Genomic DNA, 11,093 nt, shown 5'->3' on the forward strand with positions numbered 1-11,093 from the left:
AAAATCACTTGCGTTTCTATGTGTGAACGGCACGTCTGTACACGTGCCATGCGTTATAGTGTGAATAAGTTGCTTAAAAACAGTACTGAGCGGCCGGCAAACGGCCGTCAATTTACTGTCGCGGGGCGAGGTAATTCGAGTCGGGGCGGGGCGGGGCGTGGCCGTTCTGTATGATAATACTATTACTTATTCTGTGGTCACACTAGTGTCCCTGCCTATGAAGCCAATGGTCCCGGGTTCAAATCCAGGTAAGGGCATTTATTTGTGTGATAAGCACGGATGTTTGTTCCTGAGTCATTGCCGGTTTCTATCTATTTAAGTAATCATAACCATTTGTATATATTATATACTAGCTCTTGCCCGCGACTTCGTACGCGTGGATTTGTATGTTGGTGGTTATAAATTCTACATGAGCGTAGAACATTATGCAGCAAAAGATAGCATTGTTACTAGACATGCGCAAAATGTGTCACTAAAAAGAAAAGATTGATATGCATCTTTCATACGCTGTGAAGTACTTCACTCTTTTAGTTCACTAGTTCAGTTTAGTTCAGTAGCTCAAAAGATTCATCTATATCAACAGTACTGGTTTTCTATCTCTCATTCGCGGATATATTGAGTTGAATGAAGGATTCGATTGATAATTTCATTCCATATGAATCACTCAAATAAATGAATTTATGAATCAAGGTTTAAACGTGGCGTCCTTGTCACTCTCTAAGCGAATGAGCAAGAAGATGAAAAGATAATTAAACTGAACTGCTGAAGTAAAGAACTAAATAAATCCAAACTGAACTAGTGAATGAAAGAGTGACATCAAGTGAAGTACTTCATTTGAATCTTTCATTCGCGAACTACTCATGTCTAATTGTTACATGAAGTAGAGTAATCAATTAACTACATAGAATCGTAATGTTAATTTCCATTCGATTTTTTAAATGAATAGACTCAAATAAATACAAATAATAAGATAATTGCATCATAATATACCTACGCCAGTTTCTAATTGCGTACAAATGGTACAAACTAAGCCAAATTGGTATGTAAATTTAATTCAAATTAAGATAGTTAGAGTAATCACACACGGAATAACGCGCGCCGTAATTCCGGCCCTGGATTAATAAATGCTCTCAAACCACTACCGGATAGAGTAAAATTATGGGTAGACACGGAATGAGTAGTGGGTCCATTTTTGTTTCATTGTCGTTTTTTTCGTCGGTGGATAGGTAGATAGTTCCCTATACTCAAAACTCAAAAACAAAAACCTTTATTCAGCAAATAAGGCACAGGGGCACTTTTACGTGTCAAATATTAGATACTTTATAGTCTCTCTTGTCTTTTGTTTTACACAAAAAAAAAACAATAATAAAGAAATGCAAAAAACACAAAATAAATACTAAAATTCATTAGAGATGTAAAAGACTCTTAAGTGTCAGAGCTAAAATATATACAATAAAAACTATCATCAAATTATCCTTAGAGAAATAAAGGGTCTCCAAGACAATCAAATTTTCGTTTTTTCCTTAGACTGTATCCATCTATTACGGAGTTATATCTATCTTTGATGGTACAAATCAGTTGGTTTGCGTGTACATTGCAGGGGGAGGTAGAGAGCTTTGGGCAGTCTAGAGGTTCGGACAACACCTTTGCGTGTACATTGTAGGGGAGGTAGGGAGCTTTGGGCAGTCTGGAGGTTCGGGCAACACCTCATAACTCGAGACGTGTTATGAAAGCACTATTTAGTTATGATGGAATAAATTGAGTCAAAGTCTATTCGCCAAAGGTACCTTATTACTCACCAGTCGTCGCCCCGAGTTTTGAGTAATTTGAGCATGTCGTTTTAAAATGAGTCAATCGCCAAGCCAAAGCCAAGCGGACCCCAGGCTCCCATGAGCCGTGGCAATATGCCGGGATAATGCGAGGAAGATGATTGTAGTTTTAAAATGTGAGGGTAACTTCGATTGCGTAGGAGTATGGCGAGCGGCGAGTTAGTGAGAGTAGCAGTCGGAAGTAGATACTTATCGATGTGATGAAAATGAAAAAAAGGTAGCTTTACCTTATCTTAATTTATATTAATCTACATCGCGGGAACCACCAACCAACCGCCAGCATTTTCTAACCTACCACAACAAATAGACGACAAGCTTTTCACAGCTAAATTTAACAGACAGGCCAATTCGAACGTACACTGACAACAGAATAATATTTGAATCATGTTATTTAATTTACTTATAGTTATCGTGCATTTAGAGCACAGAAGAGTTCAAAAAAACGCCTTAATTAAGATATACATCTGGAGCATCGCTTTGTATGGGTGAGACGTGGACAATGCGGCAGAAAGATAGCGATTAGAGGCTTTTGAGATGTGGTTGTGGAGAAAAATGGAGAGAATAAGTTGGACGGAGAAAAAAACGAACGAGGAAGTGTTGCGAATTGTGGGAGAAGAGAAACCTACTGAGAACCAGTTTTGGGAACAAATCAAATTATTTTATTAAATATTTTGATTTGTTTTTTTTTTTTTGTTTCCAAAACTTGTTCATAGATGGCAGCACCAGTCTCTCTCGCTACAACGTAAATCCGTAAGGAGTTCGTTTAGGAGGTGCAAGCGCGCACTGCTTGCACTTGCCCTTAGAGCTGGTCAAAGACGCCTAGTCTTACTAATAAGATGGCATATAGTCGAGAAATTCGGACGGGCACCACCGTGGCGGGGTGGCTTAGGGGTTCATGGCGTTAGCCGCGATAGCTAAAGACGCCGGTTCGAATCCGGCCTTCACCACTGGAGGGCTTCGTCACTTTTTCTTTCATATATGACATCTATTACAGTTTCTACTGAGAACCATTAAGAATAGACGAGGCAAAATGATGGGTCACTTGATATGACACGACACTTTCTTTAACACTATATTAGAAGGCAAGATAGAAGCGAGAAGAGGCAGCGGAAAACCACGAGCAAGCTAAACACAACATCTGAAAGCGAAAGCAAATGTCGTGTCTTACAAGGACCTAAAGAACCTTGGCGCATACTCCACTGACAAGAGCCATGCTCTTAAATTATGATGATGATCGTGCATTTCGCTCTTACTTATCCTAACATGTATTGGCGCGGGTGCGACGCACAATAAATAACTAACATGATTCAAATATCATACTGATGTCAGTGTAGAACGGAATGGCCTGTAAATGTAACGCATTTAAAAGCAATTTGGCGGCTGGCTGGATTTACCTTAAGTTCGGTGGCGACAGGGGGTGTAATTACTTTACAATAAGAGCGTTTTCACATTGACCGATCTGATATCGGATGTCGGAAGGATGTAAAATGTAAGATGCATGTGCGTTTCTCTGTATTTATTTACATATGCATTTAATAAATCATTATTACTAAAAAACTATAAATAGGTAACGCAAAAAAGGCGGACTTAATGCTAATGGTACTCTCCTGCAGCTGTTTTGTCATAGGCGCCTTGCGACATCCGAAATCGGGGGTGGAAGGGTTGAAGATGCCTTTTTTAGATTTTTGCTCGTATCTCGAATATCTGTACGAAAAGCATTATAATTACTTCGAACTCCCGGGAACGTTCCCCATACAAAACGGGGAACGTTCCCGGGAACGGCACAACTCTACCCATATCTTAACTTCGAATTCCCGCGAAGCGCACAGATCTAAGCTGTAATTTGGACTTCCAATTGCGCTACTTGTAGAGGTGCTCGGGGACCGAAGATCGATTGGGTTTCCAAAACTTGTTCTGAGTTCAGAAACTTCTGAGCTTAGTATGAACGGATTATGGCGCCACTTAATATAATATAATAACAACGGCCGATACGGCCACGGCGACTGCTTTCAACTCCGTTGCTGTCGCTGGTGTGCTCGCAAGTGGCTGGCGTAACCGACTTTGTTTGTAAAAGTTCGCGAACATTGCGGGTGCAGGTGGTCTGGCTTTTATTTCGTCACGCTTGGCATCCAGCTCCAAGCGCCGCTGGCATTCAAATTCCGTGCCCGCCATTCTGTACGTGTGGCCTGCTGCTCCCACCGCGAGGGCTCTATGCGGCACTTTTTCATGTGCTTAAGCACATCTTTGTACCTGAGGAATTAGCCGCCCTGTTTCCGTTTGCCCTCCTCAAGTTGAGAATAGAAGATCTGCTTAGCCACACGCTGGTTGTTCTTATCCACCACTTATCAATACAGTTACCTATTGCCGTGTCCCAAGCTGCATCTTATACAATTTGCTTAAAGGTACCTAGGTATACTAGCATTACTTCTCAGCTGCAGTAATGCTGCACGACATTACTGCCGAGTTGCCGACTGTTTTTAATTGCTGCCACAAATGCATTGCCCTTCATTAAAACTTATAAAAATAAAAACTACAAGTTTTCGAGAGCCCCCTCTTGAACAAATTATCAAACAAGCGCCAATGATATGTAAAAGTTAAATGTTTTAATCGCGCCATGATGCCTTCACAAACACTAACTCCGAAACAGTAATTTATACCATTCACAATCATATCACGCACAAAATAAAGATTATAACGAACGCAAATAATATTTAAATTGTTCAACAATAGAATTGTCAATGTGTATTCAAGTTTGAGTCGTAAATCGTGAGTGATTGAGTTTAAATTACAAATTATCGAGCCACCGCGAGTTATTCCTGACTTCTTACTTTCAGGATGTCTTATAAGAATGAAAATTGTTTTTGTAAAATCGATTCTGGACTTTTTAGAACAAGGTTGCCTTTGCAATGTAAAGTCGAAAAGAAACGAGAGGTACAAAGAATGAGGTATTTGCTCTGAATAATTTATTTCACGCAAAGTATGGCGCTTTCGAGTGAATAGGTAAATATTATTGGATGTTCTCAAAAGCTCAGGATTTTAAGGTACCGCGATTGTTAACCGCCGTCTTTTTTTTTCTTTTCTGTTATAAATGAGGTCGAAGCGCGAAGGTTGATTTATAAGATTTTGTTGACTTTAACGAAGTGCTTCTCGTTTTTTTACAAAGATTGAACGGAAAATGGAAAAGTGGCTTCATTTTAAAATTCGGTAACTAGGATTATACAGGGACAGGGCTTGGACCCTGTAACAGGAGCAATACCTAAATTAAACTGTAGGCTGTACTCCTCAAACCAACATTCAATCAGCGACTTATATAAAAACTAGTATTTTGATTTTTAGTACACTAAAGTTTTAATAACAAAACTTCCGTGAGACACAGACATATTAAATATATTAATAACTTACGTATGTCCGTCCGTCAACGCAAGCTCCTGATGACATTCCTCGGTACGGAGTGAAACATGTCGAGCGTTTTTCTACTTAAAATATGTGAGTGACCCGTTATTAATATACACTAAAGTTTAATCGAAATTAAACTATCGTGAGACATATTATAAAGTATTTAAGGGGCCCACTGACTATCAGTTCGCCGGACGATATCGGCCTGTCAGTTAGAACAAAAATTTGACAGTTCGGAACAACTGACAGGCCGATATCGTCCGGCGGACTGATAGTCTGTGGGCCCCTTTAGATCAGTACGGTTTCACTCACTATTGTTTTTAGTCGCTTTTGCACTAAAGTTTATTCTCAAGGTACCACCGATTACCAGTCCGCCGGACGATATCGGCCTGTCAGTTGTTCGAAACTGTCAAATTCTGAGAGACTAATATCGTCCGGCGGACTGATAATCAGTGGGCTCCTTAAGAGGCAACGTATTGCAAATTTTGTTATGTTTAAATTAAAGCGTACTACTGCAGTATTTTAGCGCGACATTAACTGCCGACTGCATTGCTGCCGTGAAAGTCAAAATTGATGTTGTTGTCCAGATTTTTGATCCTATATAAAATCACTAGACTTATATTGACCGGGATATAGACCGTGATTACATTTTGTATTATTTGTGAGCTCCCGATATTTCGACGCAGTTACATGCATCATGTACACGGGTGACTGAAGATAGCGGGTGGGTGTCAAAGTTGTGTAGACGCTCTGTCTATCCTCATTCTTGCGCGTCGGCTGCGTTCACTTTCAACGTTACCAACGGTCGCATTCACACTTGTTGGTCCGGTCGCGTTCACACTCGTTGGTCTGTCCAAACACACTACACTCACGGTGTCACTACGCGTGTTTGATTCGGATATACCCCAGATACTTAAACTGTCACTCAGTTCAAGTATCTGGGGCACTGGGTCACTGAGGACCTCTCTGATGACCTTGACGTGGAGCGGGAGCGTAGGGCATTAGCGGTGAGAAGCAACATGTTGGCTTGCAGGTTTGCATCGTTGTACGGGGAGTGTCAAAATAACTGTTTTTAGGGCATTTTGTCAGTCTTTTTATGCGTGCAGCCTGTGGGTCAAGTGTACGCAGAGATCCCTTAATGCTTTACGCATTCAGTATAATAACGGTTTCAGAATGTTGTTGGGGTTGCCTCGATTTTGCAGTGCGTCGGGGATGTTTGCCGAAGCTCGCGTGGACGGCTTCCAAGCCATAATGCGCAAGAGAGTGGCCTCCCTGATGCGCCGTGTTAGGGACAGCCCCAGCAGCCTTCTGAATACTGTTTTGGACAGGTTAGATTGTCCAATAGTAAACAAATGGAATGCCATGCACATGGATAACAGGAGTGCTGTTGGGCTAAGTTAGTTATTTAAGTAGTAGTTTTATTTATTTAAGTTATTGTAATAATATAGTCTGTAAGGTAGCCGTAATATGGGCCTTGTTGCCTGATTAAAATTATTAAATAAATAAATATCACTGGTTTTTTACACAAACAAATCACAGGATTCCACACATTTGACAGTTTAAACCCATCTTCACGATTGAGCGCTGTCTACACAACTTTGACACCCACCCGCTATCTTCAGTCACCCGTGAACATGATGCATGTAACTGCGTCGAAATATCGGGAGCTCACAAATAATACAAAAGGTAATCACGGTCTATATCCCGGTCAATATAAGTCTAGTGAAACTAACCGTGAATCATTCAAAACCCTATATAAAATTTATAAGAAAACAGTAAGTAGAATTCTTGCTCCATATACATACTTGTTAAGTACTTGTTATCTTGGTTGATTTTGACACCTTACACGTACTTACTGAGCGTCGCCGCGAGCGAGAAAAGTTTTACTTAAGAGATAAGTTCCTTCAAAACAGGCGACAGCTCAGACATTTATAATAAATCTACTTTATATCAATTTAAGGCTTCTATTGTTCTCTAAGAACAAATGAAATTACTTTCTATGTAATTTTGATTTGTGTTATTTCAAGTAGACAGCCGAAATAAATTGCATATACGAAGGAAAAAATTACCAAGGCATCCATTGTCCAGAGCAGAAAGAGAGGGGGCGCCACAGGCCTTCAAGAATTGTACGAAAAAGAAAGGAATCAAGGTTACATCAATAGTACAAAGGCGAACTTATCTCTAGTATAGTGTACATAACTTTGAATAAAATGTCCCATAAACTCTGCGTCTAAAGCTTCAAGTATTCGAAAGACAACCTCTATTATATTACACATAATCACGCCAAGTTAATATTGTGACGGAAAATCTCAAGTTTACTCGGAAAGTTTAATTCCACGCAACCCGATAAAGAGCAAAGTTTTCATAAGCTGAGATACAAAGAAAGTTTGGCTAAAATACAATCTTCCAAACGTTTACCCGTAACACTTAAAACATCGCCGTTTAGTTTCAGTCTGGTAGAAATTGGTTAAGAATTAAAGTCTTAAATAATAACATGTCTAATTTAAACTATCGTGAGACATATTGACTTAACTAACTTAGCGGTTTAACCACGTATTTTTAGTTAATCGTGAGACACCTTACCAAGGCATCCAGTGTTGACAGAAGAGAGGAAAAAGAGAGGGGGCGCCACAAGCGCGCGCGAGTGACTAAAAATACGTGAGTGAAACCGCTAGTTTGGTTTTCGCAATCAAGATAAAAAACATAGTATTATTTCTAATATAGTTTTGATCGCATACTTTTCTCTGCCTTAAAGTGACTGTTGACTTAAAGTGCGCTCAGTCTCCTAACTATTTCAAAAGACTAACTAAACTTTTTATCTCCTCCATGATACTTTTATCTGAACCCCTACATACATTTTTATGTCCATTTTTGTATGGAATTTTGAACAGCGCGCCAATCGGGACGTTTTGGAAACTCAAAATCCCATACAAAATGACACTTAAAAGCGAACGTCACGTCACGCTATCGAATTAAATTGGAAGAGATCGCTTTTTAGTGATAAGACCGGCAGTTTTACCTTTAATTGTGTTACTTACTCCGTTGGCTCAGCGACCCAAAATGAGACTTGGCCTCCGACACAAGACATCGCCACTTTTCTCGATCTGTGCGACCTCTCGCCAATTGGTGACTCGAAGTTCGCAGATCCGCCTCCACCCTGTCGCATCAGCCAGGGGAGTCTAGATAGAACGTCTTCTTGCTGGGCGGCCCCGGTATGCTCTTTTCACGTTCCGATCCTCATCCACTTGCTTTAGTTGTGTTACTGTTTTATTTTCTTCCATTAAATAATAATGAGAAAGGCACACGACTATCCCGCTAAGGGTCTTTTTAAGGAGTCGAAGATTATCACCCTGCCTAGCGCATACATACTAAACGCCTGCAAATATGTGAGAGCAAACCTGAACACATACACCACTCATTGCAGTACCCGTCGAAGTAATCTTTTAGTCGTGCCGCGTTGCAGATTCGCAAAAACTCGAGGGTCGCTCGGTGTCACGGGTGCAAGATTATATAACTCACTACCTACGGAGTTAAAACTAGTACAAAGCGATATCGCTTTTGCAAAACATCTAAAAACGTTACTAACAAACCTCGCTTGCTATACCATTGACGAATTTGTCGAAGCGTGTGTAATGAAAGGTCATTGTGTGTAGTGACTAAATTGAAAATCTAAACCTTGTACGATATTATTAATTATAACTATGTGTGTACCTATTATGTACCTACACAATTTTGTGAATGAATTGTATCAAATTGTATATACTCATGAAACTTGACATGTAAAATACTATGTTTTATGAATAAATGCTTGAATCTTGAATTAAGGTGTGTAACATAGAAATACAAATGAATAAATATAGAGTAATAACGACCCGCCTCGGCTTCGCTCGGGATGCTAATGTTATTATACATATAAACTTTCCTCTTGAATCACTATCTATTAAAAAAACCGCATCAAAATCCGTTGCGTAGTTTTAAAGATCTAATAAGCATAAAAGACATCCATCCAGACAGCAGGAAGCGACTTTGTTTTATTCTTAGTGATGATTTGTACCTACAGCCCCATCGTCATCATATATTTAAGAGTAAGGGCCAGTTGCACCAACCACATTTGACAGACTGATCAACATCACTCAACTATGAAAATTCCAATACAATAAAATTTAGCGAACGCTTTAACAGTGACAGGCGATTTGGTGCAACCGACCCTAACCTTAGTCTCTTGTCCGTGGAGCAATTTCCATGTTCCGCGTCCTCTGCCTTCTCTTTGACAGCCTGATACGACACGACGTTGAGTTTTTCCTTTATTTGATGCATGTGCGCTCTCCTTGGTCTTCCCTCCTTCCTCTTTGCTTCAACTTTCCCTTCTATGATGTTTTTGATAAAATCATCGTGTCGTATCAGGTGCCCAAGCCTCTTTCCTCTACAGCCCAAGGCTTGCAAAAAACGCTTCCTATAATTCCTTTGGAATAACAGATGAGGGTAAAAACCGGCGCATGTAGACTGTCTCTGTCCAACTTTTAACTGAAGCGGTCCAAATGTTTTTGTCTGAAACTTCTAATGCTCGCCTTACTGCGTTTTAAACTGCCAGAATGTTAAGAAGGTACACACTAGCCGAATCGACGCAGTGAACTGTTCTATTCTTTATTAAGCGGAACCTATTGTGCTTCGATCAATAGTTTCTCGGGTAATTGTGACAGTTTCTAAACATTCAATATTCTACGAATAGTAAAACTCTGCTTATTCGAAACGACTATAATGCGTAATGAGATTCTGCCAGTCGTTACTCGGCCAAAGAACCCGTTGACGAATCGTTGTCGGCGAAACAAAAATCGGCGTACCTTTTTTTCGGAAAATCAATAGGGCACCGTATTTTTGTGTGGGATTTCGAACAGCGCGCCAAGCGGGATGTTTTGGAAACTCAAAATCCCATACAAAATGTACACTTAACGCAAACACGTACGTCACGTCACGTTATCAAATGAAATTTACACTAGGGATACCGATACGTCTGAGAGTGATACTACAATTTACACTAGGGATACCGATACGTCTGAGAGTGATACTACAATTTACACTAGGGATACCGATACGTCTGAGAGTGATACTACAATTTACACTAGGGATACCGATACGTCTGAGAGTGATACTACAATTTACACTAGGGATACCGATACGTCTAAGAGTGATACTACAATTTACACTAGGGATACCGATACGTCTGAGAGTGATACTACAATTTACACTAGGGATACCGATACGTCTGAGAGTGATATTACAATTTACACTAGGGATACCGATACGTCTGAGAGTGATACTACAATTTACACTAGGGATACCGATACGTCTGAGAGTGATACTACAATTTACACTAGGGATACCAATACGTCTGAGAGTGATAATACAATTTACACTAGGGATACCGATAGGTCTGAGAGTGATACTACAATTTACACTAGGGATACCGATACGTCTGAGAGTAATACTACAAATTTTTATATTAAAGGAAAATTGGATAAAGACTCGAACTTACGACCTCTCGAAACACGATCCGATCGCTCTTAACCAACTGAGCTACCACACGCTTCTGATAAAGCTTCGGTAGCTCGGTTAAGATAATCGGTCGGCGATCGGACCGGTGTTCCGACGAGTCGCAAGTTCGAGTCTTGTCCCAACGGTGATTTGTTTCCTTTTTCCTTGAATGTAAAAAATGTCCAGACTGATTCCACCAAAAAAATCTACCTATATCATCTTTTCACATCATCGACAACAGAAAGGTTTGTGATTTCAGCAGTCTATGTATGACATTGCCACACTTTGTCTATGCAAATGCCACGCGCAGAACTCTGCATGGTCCCACGTCCCTCC

The sequence above is a fragment of the Cydia strobilella genome, chromosome 19, assembly GCF_947568885.1.
Source record: "Cydia strobilella chromosome 19, ilCydStro3.1, whole genome shotgun sequence".
Classification (NCBI taxonomy): Eukaryota; Metazoa; Arthropoda; class Insecta; order Lepidoptera; family Tortricidae; genus Cydia; species Cydia strobilella.